At 40.5% G+C, this 20578-nt stretch overlaps 1 pseudogene; it reads right to left on the reverse strand.

The window, feature by feature from the left end:
• LOC127493003 (small ribosomal subunit protein uS2-like) overlaps positions 1-18091 on the reverse strand; it is a 54623-nt pseudogene extending 36532 nt beyond the window's left edge.
• Positions 18092-20578: the final 2487 nt, after the last annotated feature.

Raw genomic sequence — 20578 nt, forward strand, 5'->3', positions numbered from 1 at the left:
TTGTAGATCTCCAACAGGGCTTTTTAGTTTTCTAACTTCTTCTTTTTTCAGTCTGACTGTAAAATTTCCTGAAATTTGTCTTCTAGTTCTGATATTGTTTCTTTCTCACCTACTCTCTTGCTGAGGTTTTCCACTGCATTTTTCATTTGATCTATAGAGTTCTTCATTTCTAGTATTTCATTCTGATTTCTCTTTAATATCTCAATTTTGTATGGAAATTTTTCATTTAGTTCATGAATTTGTTTTTGGTTGCTTCTAAGTAGTCTGATGACTGATTTTGTTAATTCCATTTCTGGCATATATTCAATCTCTTCTTCTTCATCTTCTACTATTGAGGTGTTGTAGGGTTCTTTTGGGGGGCTTATAGTGCCTTCTTTATTCTTATTTTTTTCCTTTGTTTTTTGGCATTTGTGTAGCTTAGTGGGATGTCTATACTTTCAGTGAGTACCAGGAACCATGTGGTGGGTGTGGCTCTGTTCAGTATTCTAGATGAAGCAGGTATCCAAAGTAAGGCCCTTTTGGGACTTTGCAGCTCTCTTCTGGATATCTGTAGAGAAGGTTGTCTACCTCTGTTGATGTGACCAGCACTTCTCCTCACAATGTGAGATGCCTTGGTGTTAGTCCCTGGTGTTTTCAGCACTAGTTGGGACTGGTTAATGAACTGCACCTTTGTTCTGTGGCAATTTTCCTGTGAGCATGGTTCCCTCTGTTGTGAGTTGCTACAGGTCTGTGGGTCACAGGCATGGGTGCAGAGACCCCACCTACTGGGCTGGCTTCTCAATGGTGGTGGGCAGGCACAAGCTTTTGATAGGCGTGACTTCCCCTTGCTGTACCATTTGCGTGGTGGGGGAAGGCATTCTGAATTATTGTGTTCCTGCTGTTTGGGTGGAGGATGAGGCGACCTTGCTATTGCTGGGTGAATGAATGAGAGGCAGGAGTAGCCACCACCTGCTTCATCCAAAATTAGAGGGGAAAAAATAAAAAAAAATAAAAACCAGAGGAACAGAATGGCTTCTTCTGGTGGCTACAGTACCTGCAGGGCGGGGGGAGGAGAAGAGAGGTGCACCACCTCCCTATTCTCTGAGAATCCACAAATTCCCCTCTCCCTCTCACCTGGTCTGTTGGGGGCCGGCATTCTCCTCTCCTGGTCAGTTTCCACAGATTTCCCCCCCCCTTTTTTTTTTTTTTGCTCTTTCAGCATGGACTTGATTGTCTCTGCTTTCCTCACTGGGTTTTCCACTGTGAATTCCCCACAGCTTTATCTCAGGCATGTTGTTACAATCCTTTTTACACATTAAATCACATTTTGCCCCATGTGATTTAGACCATCTTGTTGCTATTCCACCATCTTGGAATTCCCCAGTTGAACACTAGGGATTTACTTTTTACCCTCAAGTAATATAACTTCTTCTTCCTAATAAAACTAGAAACAACTGAATTTACCTGGAGATAATGTCACAAATCTTGTGGATGTGAAGTGCTCCAGTGGTATTATTCCCTATGATTCCAAATATCTGAGGTATCTAATTTCAAAGGACAACATGGACAGTTAAGTTCAGCCCAGTAAAATGTAATAAGTTTATATTATGTTATGGACAATAAATATCTCCTATATTTTTACAGTGTTCTGAGCACCATGCTTTCTAACAAAGATGAGTAGTGTTAAGTCCCTTGAGGAACTTGCCTGCTACTAGAAGGTTTTGTTTTCTATATAATGGACCTGGTAAAGCAGATCATCAGGAAGCAGAAGAACTAAATCCACCCTTCTGGGCTGGGGAAGGCTTTCTGCAGCTGAACTGGATCCTCAGAGACAAATAGGAGAAAGTCAATAAAGAAGGATGAAATAGTGACTGCAAACATGGAATAGCCCAAGAAAAAGCAAGATATAGGGAGACAAGATGGTATATGGGAGGACATGCACAAAGTTAACATGTATCAAAGCCTAGTATACAAGTCAGAGAGTGGAGAACCTTCTAAGCAACGCAAAGTAGTATGGATTTTATTCTACAGGCAGTAGAGAGTCATCATAAAGGTTTTTTTTAGGAGAAGAGAGTAGGCAGATTTGCATGTTTCAGTACTAGTTATAGCATTAATTCGCATTGGACAACACATTAAGGACAGAGATCCCACATGAGGAGTAAGTACACAGTGACTCCTGTTGTTGACTTAACAATTTGACACTCTTGTTTATGGTGTCAGTAATCTCCCTAGGCTCTAGTCATGAGTTGCCAAGGCTATGGAAGCCTTTTGAGTTTGCTGACTTCAATCTTATTCAGACAGGGTCATAGTCAAAGTGGAAGTTCTCTCCTCCCTTCAGAGAAAGGTACCTCCTTCTTTGATGGCCCGTTCTTTCTACTGGGATCTCACTTGCAGAGATCTTTCATTTAGGTTTGTTTTTTTTTTGTTGTTTTTGGTTTTGTTGTTGTTGTTGTTGTTGTTGTTTGCCAGAGTGTCTTGGCCTTCCATGCCTAAAATACTCTCATGGGCTCTTCAGCCTGTGAAATATTTTAAACTAGAAATCTCCTCACCTTATTCTATTTTTTAAAAAAAATTGCTTTTGACATACCATACAGATTCTGAAATATGCCCTCTGCTGAGCCCACTAACTTGAGAGATTACCTTGTAATAGACCAGATAAGAGTGATGGACTTGGACCATGACAGTGGGAAATAGATGAAGAGGCAGATCTGAGAACTATTTAGGAAGTTCAATTAGCAGAACCTATTTATTTATTCATTTAACAAGTATTAGACCAAGCAGTAGGCTGGGTGATAGAAACTCAATGAGGAAAAGAACTCAGCATTTTCCATTAAAAGTTGGAAGTGCAGAATTTCTCCAATTCAACACTAATCTTTTTAGCAACAGGAAAAATATTGAAAGAAAAAAAAAAACTGAGATGCTGTAGCTTTGAACTAGCCCTGACATAGATCAGCAGCATGAGTGCCTCACTCAGAATTTTGTTTAGGCACCTGATAAAGCAAAAGCAAATCCTCTTTGGAGAAAGATGTTTATATCCAAGGCCTCAAGGAGCCTCCACAGATAGTTTTCCAAGAAAAATGAGCTACACATAACAAAAATAACAAAATAAAAAATATATAAAGAAAATAAGTATACTGAAAAAGCACTGCAGAAACAGACTAGTAAAGACTTAGATTTTAGACATTCCTGCAAGTTCATATGCTCAGTCTCTGACAACTCTGGAGTTAATGCTTAAATATCTTTAAAAAACAAAACCAGAAAATCTTGAAAATACCATCATGGATATGAAACTATGAAAAGATGACCTTCCAGACTTTTAAGAATCTATTTGAAATGATAAAATACCATTGCAAAAATAAAAAACTCAGTGTACAGTAACATCAAAATACAGATGAAGGGAGAATTTGTGAACTTGAAGATAAGAAATTGTCTATAAGAGGGAAGCAAACTTTTCTTTAGGAGTGAGATGGTAAATACTTTAGGCTTGTATCCCACATAGTCCACATCTCAACTACTCAACTCTGTCACTATACTATGAAACCAACCATAGACAATACGTAAACAAAGAAGCACAGCCATGTTCCACTAGAACTCCATTTGCAAAAGCAGGCTGTGGTAAAATTTTGGTCTTCTGATTCACCAACTCCTAATCAAAAAAGGAAGCATAATAAAGAGAAATATGTGAAAAACAATGAAGATATATTGAAAACAAAAAAGACAGAAGAAGGCCTGACACATACTCAACCAGAGTTCCAGCATAAAAGTGGAGAAATAATGGGTTACATGCAATTTTGAGGACATGACTGATCATGTTGGATGATACTGATTTGTTCACTGACAATGTCTAATAAATCTTATGTAGAATAAATATAAAGGAAATGCACACTTAGAGACTCATCATGCAAAAGACTATCAAAGACCCCAAAATCTAACACACGAACAACAAAGGAATGACACAAAAACATTGCACAAACTCCAGAGGCTCCCAACTACAGACCAAGCTACAGATGGGGCCTCCTCCGGTTACACAAAGGGAATTCAAAAAATTCACAGAAGTTGCATATTATGAAAGAACTATGCATGTATGAATCTCAAAAATTTTATACCAAAATAAACTTATCTCCTAATTCTATTTTTTTTTTTTTTGACAGGCAGACTGGACAGTGAGAGAGAGAGAGAGACAGAGAGAAAGGTCTTCCTTTGCCGTTGGTTCACCCTCCAATGGCCACCGTGGCCGGCGCAATGCAGCCGGCGCACCACGCTGATCCGATGGCAGGAGCCAGGTGCTTCTCCTGGTCTCCCATGGGGTGCAGGGCCCAAGCACTTGGGCCATCCTCCACTGCACTCCCTGGCCACAGCAGAGAGCTGGCCTGGAAGAGGGGCAACCGGGACAGAATCCGGCGCCCCAACCAGGACTAGAACCTGGTGTGCCGGCGCCGCAATGCGGAGGATTAGCCTAGTGAGCTGCGGCACTGGCCTCCTAATTCTATTTTACACGATGTTTTTGAAGTACTATACAAGGAAGAAGACATGGTTATGAGGCTAGCTAATTTCTCAATAGCAATAAAGGATGTCAGAAAGTAGTAGATTAATAAAAACCTGTTCTGAGAGATAAGAACAGCAATGAGAGTTGCTATATGGATGATTGGAGGAAGATCCAGGATTTGGAGGGCTGTGAGAATTACGTCGTTTGCGAAGTGTTTTTTTTTTTTAACTTTTATTTAATGAATATAAATTTCCAAAGTACAGCTTATGGATTACAATGGCTTTTGATGAATACAAAAGTACTAACAGAATACAAAAAAGAATACAAAAATATTAACAAAATTAAATACAAGAGCTTGGAGAACTTTTCAAATGAGAGGCCTCAAAATTCAAACTTTATTAACTTCATGAAAATTGTCTTCTGAAGGTTGAACTTGTCACTTCCCTCTGGTGTCCGGCTATCCTACCTCCAGCATCGGTCTTCCCCAAAAAGGGCAGCAAAATGCCATGTTCATCCTAGGAGTGGTACTGGAGAGCTGGCCCAGTGACCCTATTCCCCCATCCTTGCTCAGAGATCTGAGCTAGTCCAGGAAGGATCCTTAATTCTGGGTCTCCATCACATCCCAAGGAACTAAAACCAGTGATGTTCAGAAATGTTAAACAAATGTATGAAGCATTAGTAGACATGCACACACACACACACACACATACACACATATTTTTATATGCTGCTATTGCTGCTGCCACCTCTCCAAGTCAGCCATACTTTGAAGGAGGTTACCAGTAGAAGCTACAAGTAATTACAACTCTTCCCACAAACAGCCTGGAGGTTCACCCTATGCTTTCTAGTGCAGAGAACATCAGTCACCCTCCAACAAGCAGAAATCTACCCTGTCACAAGGAGCCACCATAACTAACACCATGTCTAGCACTTTAATGTACCAAATTTCTTTCCTTCTGGCACACACTTTGGGATCATACAGACTCCAGGTGCCAAGTAGAGCAGTCTCCCCTACTTTCCATTTCCCCCTAAGCTCTGAAGATCCTTATACTGGAAACTTCTGGAGTTTTAGAAAGCTCTTGAGTAATTCTAATGTGCATCCAATGATGATAAACACTGCTTTGGAAACATGCTATCTTGTGATTTATGTAATGCCTTTCACATCTAAGACTTTTTTTTTTTCAAATAGACTGTAAATTTTTGAGTTCATAAGCTATATTGGCAATTTTTCTGTACTATCCACATAGTTTTGCCTACCAGGCACATAGTAGGTTCTCAATGACAACTTGAATAGTTGACTGATTAATCAACATGATGTTGGAGCAAGCCTTTGGTTCAGAAGTAGGAAACTTGAGATTTGATCCCCACTATCTTCCCTGTATTTCCATTTCCTCATATGTAAAATGAAAGTGATTAATTAGGTTTCCAAACTTCTGGGAGCTCATGAATTATTTTAATATTTCAAAAAATCATTGAAAGTTATACATTTTATATCAATTTTAAGATTAATGATCTATCAAAAATGTATATTAATGAGCGGTAGTTGGGAGAAACACCAAAAGGAATCTTTAGAAAGGTTTAAATCCATTTTTATAATTCATGATTCTACTTGCTTGGTATTTATGACCCAGGTCCTCAGCAAGAGAGAATAGGAAAGAATATGGAACTCAGACTTAAACTAACCTGGGTTCAAATTCCAACTTCATGACTCACTAACCATGTTACCTTGAGACAATTATTAGCTTTTCTCAACCATTACTTCATCTGTAAAATTGGCAGATTGATAGTACCTATTCCATGTATTTTCTACAAGGATAAAAAATTGACACATGGAGCACTTTAAAGCATTGCCTAGTGCATAGCAGGTGCTCAATAAATGTTAGCTATGGTGACTAGCAATGTGCTTGTGACAAAAGGGAGTCGGATCTAATGCCAAGGAAAGAAAGAGTAGTCAAAGTCACAAGAAATATTTCTTGCAGCAAGTAGTATGTTTCCTAGTATGGGAAGGGCTCATAACAAGTTAATGGCTAACGAATAGCTCTAGATCATATGGCCAATGTGTTTGGCAGCAGTCACAGTGGTGCAACCTGCATCACAGAAAATGGAATTCTCAGGGGACCACAGCTACTCCCCTTCAGTACACATCAAGACCACCTGGGGCACTTGGCAAAGTGCTCATTTCTGGGTCCAATCACCAGATGTTCTGATCAAGTAGTTCAGGAAATGTATTTCTGGGTTTTAATAAGTACACAGAAACAGGGCTGTAAGGAAATTATTCTCGAAGAAAAATTCCATAAAAAGATAGAGCTTAGACTAATGATGATTGTTACAATGCCACAATGTCTGTTGGGACAAAAAGTGTTGCGCTGGAAGCTGTTTGTGTGTGTGTGTGTGTGTGTGTGTGTGTGTGTGTGAAAGAGAGAGAGAGAGGGATCAGAGTGTTCAGTGGCAAGAGGCAGAGACACAAGGCAAGGTAGAGAGGTCCCGGGTGGCCAGCAGGATCATGGATAAGGCCACATAATGGGGGTAGGGGCAGGACGAGGGCTGGCACGTGTATAACTGCCTTCAGAGAAGCCCAGGCACTGCTGTCGAAGTCCTGGGTTGGGGGTGAGGATGCCTACATGCTTATTCCGAAGACTAGAGGAAAATTGATCAGCCACAGGGAACCCCAGCTTTCTTTTCCTCCCATGTGCCTTTGTTTTCTTCGGAATAATATCTTTTTCTGTTACCATAATCTCAGCTAGAGGTATCTCCTGATTATTTGTCCAATGGTCAGGTTGTTGAGGGTGTTAATGGTGCTAACAGTGGTGTTGTTACTGGGCCAGAATCTGTTATAGTGACATCTGCTATCAATACCTGAAAAAGGGCAGCATGACCCAGAAAGAAGAAGCCACTCTTTTCATTTCCCTGGGCTACTTTTCCTTATTTTTCTTTGCTTATCAATCTGTTATTAAATTAAACTCTCCCTTGATAACTGACTGCCATGATCACAGGGAAGACAAACATGATTGGTTGATCATCATATGCGTGACATACTCGTTTGCCTCTCTAAAACTTATTTTTGCAATTATTGTGCATCTAGGTAATACTGAAAGAGAATTCTTAGCCTAGTGTTTTATCCTCTCTCCTAGCCATTAGTACTTCTGCATTTCCCACATTCACTTTGGTAGGTACTTTTCTGAGCCAGCTAGGGAAGGAAATGTCCCTGAATTGAAATAGGAAGAGAGCGTTATGACTTCTGAACCCATTCTCAACCTCCATCCTTATCTGAAATTGGATCCAACTTAAGAATTTTATAAAGCTGAACAGAGAAAATCAGGGATAAGTGTTAAAAATTCTCAATCCACAGTCCATTTTCATTTAAGGCTACTAAAATGAAGCTATTACTGGTTAATGTTCAGATTAGTCCGATGGACAGTGCTCTGGATTATATAAGTGGTAACAGAAATGTCGAGGAGAGCATATGGTTGAAAGGACTTCCTTCCTTCTAATCCCCTTGTTTCTGCTTTGATTTTACACACAGTTTTTATTTCCATACTCTGTTGCTTGCTTATTAACACAGGAGGAAGAGCTGTTAATCTATTGTCCAGAGCCTGCCTTCATTGACTAAGGTCATTGCATCGAAAAGTAACAGACAACTGAAAGCCCCATATCTTACACTTCTAGTTGACTGAGACAGAGCCCGCCTTCAAGGCAAGCCTGGAGCTCCTGAGATTCCTACTTCTTTTCCAAACCCTATGTGGTCATCGGAACAGTCAGGACATTCTCTATTAAAAGGAAGCCTTTCAATTTTTCTGTGACCTTAAGCCTAAACCATATCCTCCAATTTAACTTAGCCAAAGATACCTTGCAGGTGGAGTGGCAATGTCATAACTGGGAGCTTTCTCAGATATTAACATATCTGGTTGATATTCCCCATTTGGCTAACTATCTTTGTAGATAAAATTTCCTAAGAAGGGGAAATAATTATTGGGATTCAGACACCAATTTCCCTGCCTTGAATCTTTATTATAAATTATCCCAGAATGATTGAATGTTTACTAAAATTCATTTTGTGACTCTTAGATTCTCTGCAACTCTTATTTCTGTTCTGAGAAAAATCCACATTCTACATTGTGAAAAGTCTGGGATACTTTCTAGAATTTTAGTTTTAGCCTTGCAAAGACAGGCATTAAGGCAGGCAGTTCATTTCCAACAAAGAACACAACCTGAAACTGGATGCATCATTTGCAAGTGATTTGCAGATATTTTGTTTTTAGCCTTGGTGAGTCCATAAAAACCTGGTATGTTCCACATACTTCACCATCTTTGCCAACATAAAAATGAGGTCTTTCCTACCATTTGAAAGTTTCCAGAGCATTAGGGCCATAGAAGTGGTCTTTCCAACCCATCTCAGGAATTCCTCTCACTGCATCCCTGAGAGTTGGGAGCTACCAGCATCTACCCACACTGTCATACCGAAAGTATACAGAGATCATAAATTGGATCTGTGATGTTATGTTTCATAAGTAAGGAAAGAGACATTCAAGAAATCTAGTAAAATTTGAAAATATTATCCAGTAGAAAGAGGGCTATTTGATATAATATATGTATACTTTTATGAATATCTGAGATATTTCATAAGAAGATTTTTTTTTCTTTATTTAATGAATATAAATTTCCAAAGTACAGCTTATGGAGTACAATGGCTTCCCCCCCATAACGTCCCACCCACCCACAACCCTCCCATCTCCTGCTCCCTCTCCCCTTCCATTCACATCAAGATTCATTTTCAATTCTCTTTATATACAGAAGATCAATTTAGTATATACTAAGTAAAGATTTCAACAGTTTACACCCACGTAGAAACACAGAGTGAAAAATACTGTTTGAGTACTAGTTATAGCATTAATTCACAATGCACAGCACATTAAGGACAGAGATCCTACATGAGGAGTAAGTGCACAGTGACTCCTGTTGTTGACTTAACAAATTGACACTCTTGTTTATGGCATCAGTAATCACCCTGGCTCTTGTCATGAGTTGCCAAGGCTATGGAAGCCTTTTGAGTTCACTGATTCTGATCATATTTAGGCAAGGTCGTAGTCAGAATGGAAGTTCTCTCCTCCCTTCAGAGAGAAGTACCTCCTTCTTTGATGGCCCGTTCTTTCTACTGGGATCTCACTCACAGAGACCTTTCATTTAGGTTTTTTGTTTTTTTTTTTTTTTTTTTTTTTTTTTTTTTTTTTTTTTTTTGCCAGAGTGTCTTGGCTTTCCATGCCTGAAATACTCTCATGGGCTTTTCAGCCAGATCCGCATGCCTTAAGGACTGATTTTGAGGCCAGAGTGCTGTTTAGGACATCTGCCATTCTATGAGTCTGCTGTGTATCTCACTTCCCATGTTGGATCGTTCTCTCCCTTTTTTATTCTATTGGTTAGTATTTGCAGACACTAGTCTTGTTTATGTGATCCCTTTGGCTCTTAGTCCTATCACTATGATCAATTGTGAACAGAAATTGATCACTGGGACTAGTGAGATGGCATTGGTACATGCCACCTTGATGGGATTGTATTGGAATCCCCTGGTATGTTTCTAACTCTACCGTTTGGGGCAAGTCAGCTTGAGCATGTCCCAAATTGCACATCTCTTCCCTCTCTTATTCCCACTCTTGTATTTACAAGCAATCACTTTTCAATTAAGTTTCAACACTTAAGAATAACTGTGTATTGATTACAGAATTCAACCAAAAGTATTAAGTAGAACAAACAAAAAAATACTAAGAGGGATAACGTATTAAGTTGTTCATCAACAGTCAGGGCAAGGGCTGATAAAGTCACCTTTTCTGATAGTGTTCATTTCACTTTAACAGGTTTCCTTTTTGGTGCTTGGTTAGTTGTCACCGATCAGGGAGAACATATGATATTTGTCCCTTTGGGACTGGCTTATTTCACTCAGCATAATGCTTTCCAGATTCCTAACAGGGATCACTTTTCAGTTAAAATTTAACACCTAAGAATAATTGTGTGTTATATACAGAGTTCAACAAATAGAACTAGGACAAAAAAAAATACCAAAGTGCATAAAGTATTACATTGTACATCAACAGTCAGGACAAGAGCTGATCAAGTCACTGTGTCTCATAGTGTCCATTTCACTTCAACAGGTTTCCCCATTGGTGCTCAGTTAGTTGTCACCGATCAGGGAGAACATATGATATTTGTCCCTTGGGGACTGGCTTAATTCACTCAGCATGATGCTTTCCCGACTCCTCCATCTTGTTGCAAATGACCAGGTTTCCTTGTTTTTGACTGCTGTATAGTATTCTATAGAGTACATGTCCCATAATTTCTTTATCCAGTCTACTGTTGATGGGCATTTGGGTTGGTTCCAGGTCTTAGCTATTGTGAATTGAGCTGCAATAAACATTAATGTGCAGACAACTTTTTTGTTTGCCAATTTCATTTCCTTTGGGTAAATTCCAAGGAGTGGGATGGCTGGGTTGTATGGTAGGGTTATCTTCAGGTTTCTGAGGAATCTCCAGACTGACTTCCATAGTGGCTTGACCAGTTTGCATTCCCACCAACAGTGGGTTAGTGTCCCTTTTTCCCCACATCCTCTCCAGCATCTATTGTTGGTAGATTTCTGAATGTGAGCCATTCTAACTGGGATGAGGTGAAACCTCATTGTGGTTTTGATTTGCATTTCCCTGATTGATAGTGATCTTGAACATTTTTTCATGTGTCTGTTGGCCCTTTGGATTTCCTCTTTTGAAAAATGTCTGTTGAGGTCCTTGGCCCATCTCTTAAGTGGGTTGTTGGTTTCGATGTTGTGGAGTTTCTTGATCTCATTGTAGATTCTGGTTATCAACCCTTTATCTGTTGCATAGCTTGCAAATATTTTTTCCCATTCTGTTGGTTGCCTCTTCACTCTCCTGACTGTTTCTTTTGCAGTACAGAAGCTTCTCAATTTGATGCAATCCCAAATGTTAATTTTTGTTTTGACTGCCTGTGCTTCTAGGTTCTTTTCCAAGAAGTCTTTGCTGGTACCTATATCTTGCAGGGTTTCTCCAATGCTCTCTAATAATTTGATGGTGTTGGGTCGTTGATTTAAGTCTTTAATCAATGTTGAGTGAATTTTTGTGTAAGGTGAAAGGTAGGGGTCTTGCTTCATGATTCTGCACGTGGAAATCCAATTTTCCCAGCACCATTTATTGAATAGACTGTCCTTACTCCAGGGATTGGTTTTGGATCCTTGATCAATATAAGTTGGCTGTAGCTGTTTGGATTGATTTCTGGTATTTCTATTCTGTCCCATTGGTCTATCCATCTGTTTCTGTACCAGTACCATGTTGTTTTGATAACAACTGCCCTGTAGTATGTCCTGAAATCTGGTATTGTGATGCCTCCAGCTTTGTTTTTGTTGTACAAGATTGCTTTAGCTACTTGAGGTCTCCTGTGTCTCCATATGAATATCAGCATCATTTTTTCCAGATCTGAGAAGAAGCATTCATTATATTGATTGGTATTGCATTGAATGTATAAATTCCTTTTGGGAGAATTGACATTTTGATGATATTGATTCTTCCAATCCATGAGCATGGAAGATTTTTCCATTTTTTGGAATCCTCTTCTATTCCTGTCTTTAAGGTTTTGTAATTTTCATCGTAGAGATCTGTAATGTCCTTGGTTAAGTTTATTCCAAGGTATTTGATTGTTTTTGTAGCTATTGTGAATGGGATTGATCTTAGAAGTTCTTCCTCAGCCATGGCATTGCCTGTGTATACAAAGGCTGTTGATTTTTGTGCATTGATTTTATATCCTGCTACTTGCCAAACTCTTCTATGTGTTCCAATAGTCTCTTAGTAGAGTTCTTTGGGTCCCCTAAATAAAGAATCATATCATCTGCAAAGAGGGATAGTTTGACTTCTTCCTTCCCAATTTGTATCCCTTTAATTTCTTTTTCTTGCCTAATAGCTCTGGCTAGAACTTCCAGAACTATATTGAATAGCAGTGGTGAGAGTGGGCATCCCTGTCTGGTACCAGATCTCAGTGGAAATGCTTCCAACTTTTCCCCATTCAATAGGATGTTGGCTGTGGGTTTTTCATAAATTGCTTTGATTGTATTGAGGAATGTTCCTTCCATACCCAGTTTGCTTTGAGTTTTCATCATGAAAGGGTGTTGATTTTATCAAATGCCTTCTCAGCATCTATTGAGATAATCATATGGTTTTTCTTCTGCAGTCTGTTAATGTGGTGAATCACATTGATTGTTTTGCACACATTGAACCATCCCTGCATACCAGGGATAAATCCCACTTGGTCTGGGAGGATGATCTTTCTGATGTGTTGTTGCATTCTGTTGGCCAGAATTTTATTGAGGATTTTTGCATCTATGTTCATCAGGGATATTGGTCTGCAATTCTCTTTCAATGCTGCATCTTTTTCCAGCTTAGGAATTAAGGTGATGCGGGCTTCATAGACAGAATTTTTGAGGATTCCCTCTTTTTCGATTGTTCTGAATAGTTTGAGAAGAATTAGAGTTAGTTCTTCTTTAAATGTCTGGTAGAATTCAGCAGTGAATCCATCTGGTCCTGGGCTTTTCTTTGTTGGGAGGGCCTTTATTACTGTTTCAATTTCTGTCTCAGTTATGGGTCTGTTTAGGTTTTCTATGTCTTCGTGGTTCAATTTAGGTAGGTTGCATGTGTCCAGGAATCTATCCATTTCTGATAGGTTTCCCTGTTTGCTGGCATACAGCTCCTTGTAATAATTTCTGATGATTGTTTTTATTTCTGTGGTGTCTATTGTTACGTTTCCTTTTTCTTTCATAAGAATATTTTAGTAGTGATTATAGATATCTACTATGTCTATAATCATATATACGCACTATAGAACACTATACAGCTGTAAAAAAAATGAAATCCTGTCATTTGCATCAAAATGGATGCGACTGCAAAACATTATACTTAGTGAAATAAGCCAGGCTCAAAAGTACAAATACTATATGTTCTCCCTGATCTGTGGTAACTAAAAAAGTACCTAAAAGGTAATCTATGTAAATGAAATTGACACTTTGAGATGTAATGAGTTTGAACAGCCCTTGTCTTGACTGTTGAGGAACAGGGTTTTTTTCATACTATTTGTTGAACTCTTAGTATAGGGTTAATCTTATGAGTATAAAGTTAATTGAAAATAGATCTTAGTAAAATATAAGAATGGGAGTAGGAGATGGAGGTAGAAAGAGGGTAGGAGGCTGGATAGGGTGAGAGGAATCACTATACTCCTAAATTTGTATTTATGATATGCATGAAATTTATATACCTTAACTAAAAGGTTTCTGAGTAAAATAAATGAAAAATAAATAAATAAAGTCACATCTACTCAAAAAAATCAGAAAGGTGTTAATATTCCTCTTAATTATTTTAATTACATCACTAAAGGGTTATATTGAAATTGTGCTCAACACTTATGTCCTCAAATTAAGATGATTCCATAGTTTCACATTATTTATCCAAGAGTAACCCACAGTCTTAGAATCAAAGTGGTCCTCCCTCATAATAGATCTCTTGCTTTAGTTCCTTCTTTCTTGTAACATTTCTTTCCAGTTACTAACCCTTTATTTGAAAATTAAGCGTTCTTCGTCTTTCTTTTCTCTAATATACCAGAAACAGATTCTGTAATCATAAGTATATACAGAGACTTTAAAAATCATTCTTGTGGGGAGTGGATGTTTAGCTGCATCCCACCTCAGAGTACCAATTTATAAATGAGATCTTTCCTGGTATTGAGAAGTTCAACTCACGGCCCTGGCTTCAGACTCCAGCCTTCTGCCAAAGTAGACCCCAAAAGGCAGTAGTGATGGCTGATATGGTTGGGATTCCTGCCAACACACAAGGGAGACCTGGAATGAATTCCCCATTCCTGGCCCTGGCCCAGCCCTGGTCATTGTGGGCATTTGGAGAGTGAACCAGCAAATGACAGCTTGCTTGTGTGCTCACTAGTTCTCTCTCTCTCTCTCTCTCTCTCTCTCTCTCTCTCTCCTCCCTCCCTCTCTCTTCCTCTCTCTTCCTTTCTCTCTCTCTCAAATTGAAAAAAAAAAATCCTCTCTATCCCTTTTCCCTCAGAGACCCGCATCTAAACTGGTTCAGATAGATGGAATCTCTGCTTTCTGAAAGGCCTTCAACTAAAACAATCCTGCCATTTTCTGGGGGTAACATACAAGCAATTACAATGTTTAGCAGCAAAAAAATCTTTTCTATTTCCTCGCTCTAGTTAAATCTCCTCTGTCCCTATACTCTGGAAACATGAAATAACTTATCATTGTTGTTTTCTGTAAAATAACAACCCTTCATATACTGTATATATATTTTAAAAGTGGCTATATTTACCCCCAAAGTATTCTTTTCTATAAGATACAAATTCACAGTAGTTCCAGGTAAAAGAGAATTGAATGGAAGGTGGAGCATAGTGATTATGCTACTATTAGAATGATCTGGTTTATAAATGGTCCCTTGTGCTTTTGTTCCCCATGTTTCTGTCCTAGCTTCCCTACCATCCAAACCATTTACCCAACACCTACCTACTCTGCCCAGTATATCAGTTATCAGGATAAATTTCTGGCTTTTCTATGAATCCCATCTTCCACCCTGCAACAGATTTCACGAAAGTGAGTTGTGTTATTTTCCTTAAGAGCTGAAACTGGGACTTGTCCACCAGTATCACCAAGCCCCCACCGGGTAAAGAGTAGGTGCTCTATATACATGCAATGATTGATAAAAACAAATGAAGAGGTCAATAAATCAGAAACACCTGAACAGAACCACTAGAATAATCAGAGACACCCAAATAGCACCCAACCAGATAAGAATTGTCTTAGTAGCTACTAATGTTGCACTCTTCCAAATAGGTGTGTTGCTTTGCCTGCAATATGTCCTTAAGCTTAGAGTCCCTTTGTGAGGTAATTCTAATTAAGGGAGAAGATGAGCGGTAATGCCCTTATCCTTCAGTGTCACCTTGTACACCTTATCCAGGTCCTGTCTTCCTCCCTGCCTCCCTGCCTCCCTGCCTTCTAAACACATAGGCCCTACAGACCATACAGATGTTTGTAATCCTCACAGGTAGCATTCAACACACCCGGGTTGAAGGAGTCAGCTGGGGACCTTGCACTAAATCTTTCCTCCTCCATCCCTTTGTCCTGGGCCAACGCCTGAGTATTCTGGTTCCCATGTGCCACCTGCTGGCCTACAGAGTCAATGTTTCCAAAGTGCCTGAGGAATGCCAAGTCCTGGCTGAAGAACAGAAGCCCTTTCCTATCACACACGTGGAGTGACCCAGGAGCTCAGGCTGCAAAGTCAGTTAGCCCATTCATAGCACACCTCAGAAGGGGAGATGAGGAGCTGGAGGCACTGGGGAAACAGCTCTCCTCTCACAGCTGTAATCTATGTTTAGGAAGTCTTGGTCCTTCTGAAAACGATCTTTAGCTATGCAATCCCCTAAATAGCCAAAAAAGTAGGTTTAAGAGAAGAAAGCAAGAAAAATCTCTGCATTCACACTGTAGTAAATATGTGTATAGAATGAGTGGATCAGACAAAGTGAAACAAGATTATTTGAGTATTTCAGTCTCTGTGGAATAAAGAGTGGAAGAGAAGGAGGGAAGGAGAGCAAAACATTACTCTCACCAAAAGTATTGCTGAATAAACATTTAATTATTGCTAAACAGTTTATAGTAGAAAATGTCAAGTATTATTTTTTACTTGAATTAGCCTTTCTAGAACTTTGCATGAAAATAATAGGCAATACAAGTCATTGCTTACAAGCCTATTAAAAATTAGATGCAGTTGGCTGGCATCACGGCTCAATAGGCTAATCCATCGCCTGAGGCGCCAGCACACCAGGTTCTAGGTCAGGTCAGGGCACCGGATTCTGTCCTGGTTGCTCCTTTTCCAGTCCAGCTCTCTGCTGTGGCCCGGGAGTGCAGTGGAGGATGGCCCAAGTCCTTGGGTCCTATACCCACATGAGAGACCAAGAGAAGCACCTGGCTCCTGGCTTTGGATCAGCGCGGTGTGCCGGCCGCAGCGGCCATTGAGGAGTGAACCAACAGAAAAGGAAGACCTTTTTCTCTGTCTCTCTCACTGTCCACTCTGCCTGTCAAAAAAAAAAAATTAGATGCAGTCACCAAGATAGAAACGTGTGTATCTGCAGACAATGGTATTGATCTAGTGACGACTACACCAGGCTTATCACTATGGTCCAATGAGCTTCTGCAAGGTTTTCCTGAGCATGGAGTCCAACCTCAGCCCACTGACCTTCTGTACTAACATTCAGCATGAATGATTCTGTACAGCGTATTCTCATGGCTCCTCCCATATATTCTTCATCTAGATAACTCCTAAGAACATTACCGAATTTCCAGAGACATGTGCCCTCGCCTTCTGTTTGAGGAAGTGTTTATTTCTTGCACACTATGTCTGCCAAACACCACTTTTACGTAAAATAATTTCCCTTCTGAATATTTTCTCCTGCACTTTTTTCCTGAGCCTCAGGCTCAAAGATTTGTAAATGGAAGCCACGTCAAACAATGATTAAAGAGCACTTTTCATTTCTTCCTCAAAAGCCGGAAGAATCATGGAGGGAGAAATTCCTCCAAACACTCCTCTTGCCTGAGGCCCCACCAAACTCCACCTGCTCAGACAGAGGCCTGAGCAAAGTCTATAACCACAGGCCCTGAGGCAGGAGCCTCATTATTGTATTTTAAAAACCAACCAGGAAATGAAGATTTCAGCTTTTTCCTTGGAATTTCACTTGGCCTTCTGGGTTATCTCAAGGGCCAGCACATTTCTTTCTGCCTCTTGATTTCTCTGAGTTTAAAATGGAAATATAAATCGGAATGAGAATGTTGATAATATTATACAATCATGGTTACTATTTACTGAATAATGACTGTGTGATGGACACTAACAATGGGCTATCTTATTTAATTCGCATAAAACCCTATGAGATAAATACTTTTATTATTCCCATGTTCTGGGTGAGGACTGATGAACTAAAGTGGATTAAAGTACTTTGTTTATGTTTCTCAAACACCCGTTCTTTTAACATAAGTCATTCAAACGTCCATTCTTTCAACATAAGTTGGGTGCTGGGAGCTCAGAACCAAATACAAATCCAATACCTACATTCAAGTTTTCCACAGGCTGGTAAGTATACTGAAAAGGTAAACTAAGAGGTGCAGTAAAGCTTTGCAGCACTTTGAAAGAAGTATACATCAAACAGAGTGGGAGGTTCTGGAAGGTAACAGAGAAACTTCGGGCATGGGGAAGTCAGAGGGGTTCTCAACATGCCAACATCTCAAAGGAGACTTCAGCAGAGGGAAAAAATAAAACACAGGATTCTGAGGATCAAAAGGAACTGTGAAGAACATTTACCCAAAATTTTCCATTTTCCAGTAAGTACTGTAAGTTGGGATTCCCAATCTCTTATTGTGCACGTGGTTCTGTAGATGGCAGGATAGGGTTACCTGAACTGAGCTGGGATCTGTAGACTGAAGAAGGAAGCACCATATATAAATAAAAGGGTTTATCAGGGCAGTGTACTCACAGGGTTCCAGGCTGGGGCAGTGGATGATCCAAGCACAGCTACAATAGGGCTCATTCTGCTTGCTCCAACAGCACAGAGGAAGAGGCCAGGTTCTGTTGTTTTACACACTGATGGGATGCTGGGGCTTGGTACTTGTGTTACAACATAAGTAACTCAGGAGCATTTTGTGGGGCTGTTCACGTTATCAGATAGGCCTGTGATAAGTACTGAAATGCTATGGTTGGAGAGTGATGCCAGTTAGGCCGACACGTTCGCTCAGAGAGAACAAGCGAGACTCCATATTGTGTCATTATGGCTTTGCTGTCACACAGGGGCCAGTGTGAGAGTCCATACCAGGTGTCTTCCTGTTACATAGCCTCAAGCCCACCATTCCCTAAAGCTCAGAAGGAGGAAAGACCCATCAGGACCTCTGTCTGTGACATTGAAGTGAATGATCTACGTCTGAGGTAAGTTTCATCTGGAAGGTCAGCAGAGTGACTTGGGATGCCATGTCTAGCAGCAGAACCAGGGTTGAACAAGTCTAGAGAATGCTCACCCATGATCTGATCCAGGGAGCTGAGTGGCTCGGCCATGGCAGGGGATGAATGACCGCCATGCACCCTCTGGGAGCCACACACTCTTCTGTCTGCTTTCTTTGTTGCGACCTCCTCTCAGACAGACAATGAGTAGGCAAGTGGCTCTTGTGCTCCTTTGTTTGAGGCTCAGCAGAAGGAAATAATTTGCACAAAGGACCCAGTTGGTGAGTGGCAGAAGCTGTCCTGGGAATCAGGTCTCTGTGACCTCAGAGCTTGGGATTATTTCTTACCTGAAATTTCTCTCTCTCTCTCTCTCTCTCTATCTCTCTCTCTCTCTTTCTCTCCCCCCCCATTCTGTGCAGTTTTCCAAATCATACCACAAAAATGCCAGATTTATGAGCAGAGGTGAAGGGTTTAAAACCTATTCCCACTAGGTGAAAATGCACATTTTAATGACAGTGCCTTTGTAGTGTCACCTCTGTTCCTGAGGACAACGTCACATCCTCAATAGATAATATTAATACAATACCTATCTATGCAAGACACTAAGCTGGAAACTCTGTATATGAGTTTCCACTTAACCTTATTGTTGTCTCTATTATATACAAGGTGAAGTAACTTGTCCAAAGTCACAGGCAGAAACATGACTTGAACTGCCATCAATCACCTCAAGAATCCATACTTACTGAATATATTTCTTACCAGTATTCTTCACTGCCTCTTCACAAAGAAAAAAATTAGTGGGTCTTGTTATCTGAAAAATTCTACCATGAGATAGCCAATCTCAGTTCTTTGAATTTTGCGAATCCTAGTCACCAGATCCTGTTTCTGTTACCTGTGTAGGTTGTAATAGCCTCAAGTACTAGTTTGTTTGTTTGTTTGTTTGTTTGTTTGTTTGTTTTTTACAGGCAGAGTGGATAGTGAGAGAGAGAGAGACAGAAAGAAAAGGTCTTCCTTTTTGCCGTTGGTTCACCCTCCAATGGCCGCTGCGGCCGGCGCACCACGCTAATCCGAAGCCGGGAGCCAGGTGCTTCTTCTGGTCTCCCGTGCGGGTGCAGGGCCCAAGGACTTGGGCCATCCTCCACTGCACTCCCGGGTCATAGCAGAGAGCTGGCCTGGAAGAGGGGCAACCGGTACAGAATCCGGCGCCCCGACCGGGACTAGAACCCAGTGTGCTGGCGCCGCAAGGTGGAGGATTAGCCTATTGAGCCGCAGTGTCGGCCCATCAAGTACTAGTTTTAATCAAACAGGTCTACCACCCTCTAAGCAAGCTTGAGGGCTCTGATGGACTCTAGACAAACAAGGTAGGTTGAGAATTTTGAGTTGTAACATATAAAATTGTTTAAGTGTATAATCAGAAGAGAGAAAGCATGGGCTTGTCCAAGGCACACTCCTCTCCATAGACCTTTCATATTACCATCATATTACCATCATTATGGCATCATAATTTTTGATGGAAAGGGTTCAAATGCTGTAGTCAGGCAGAACTAACTTCAAGCCCTAACTCCACTCCTTTCCAGCTGTGTGACTTGGGTCAGGGGCCTTCATCTCCTTGAGCATCAATCTCTTCATGTGAAGTGCTCAGCACTGTGCCTGACACCTGGAAAAGGATCAACTATATCTTCACTTAAAAATAAAAATGAGAAGCGGACATGTAGCCTAGCAGTCAAGACATCTGAGTGCCTGGGTTTGATGCCCAGCTCCAGCTGCTTTTAAAAAAAAATGTATTTTCATCTACTGGAAATCCAGAGAGTCAGAGACTGAGAGATCTTCCACCCAAATGCCTGCCAACAACCAAGGAAAAGCCAGGCCAAATTCAGGAGCCCAAAACTCCCTCTGGGTCTCCCACATAGATAGCAGGGATCCAAGCACTTAAGCCATTCATCTGTTGCCTCCCACAATGCATTAGCAGAAAGCTGGATCAGAAGCAGCCTGGCTGGACTCTGAACTGGCACTCTGGTATGAGATGTGGGTGCCCCACGCAGCTGCTTAGCCTGCTGGGCCACAATCCCTGCCCCCAGCTTCA

Source organism: Oryctolagus cuniculus, chromosome 5 (genome assembly GCF_051225735.1).
Source record: "Oryctolagus cuniculus isolate XC-2025 breed Fujian yellow rabbit chromosome 5, ASM5122573v1, whole genome shotgun sequence".
Taxonomy (NCBI): domain Eukaryota; kingdom Metazoa; phylum Chordata; class Mammalia; order Lagomorpha; family Leporidae; genus Oryctolagus; species Oryctolagus cuniculus.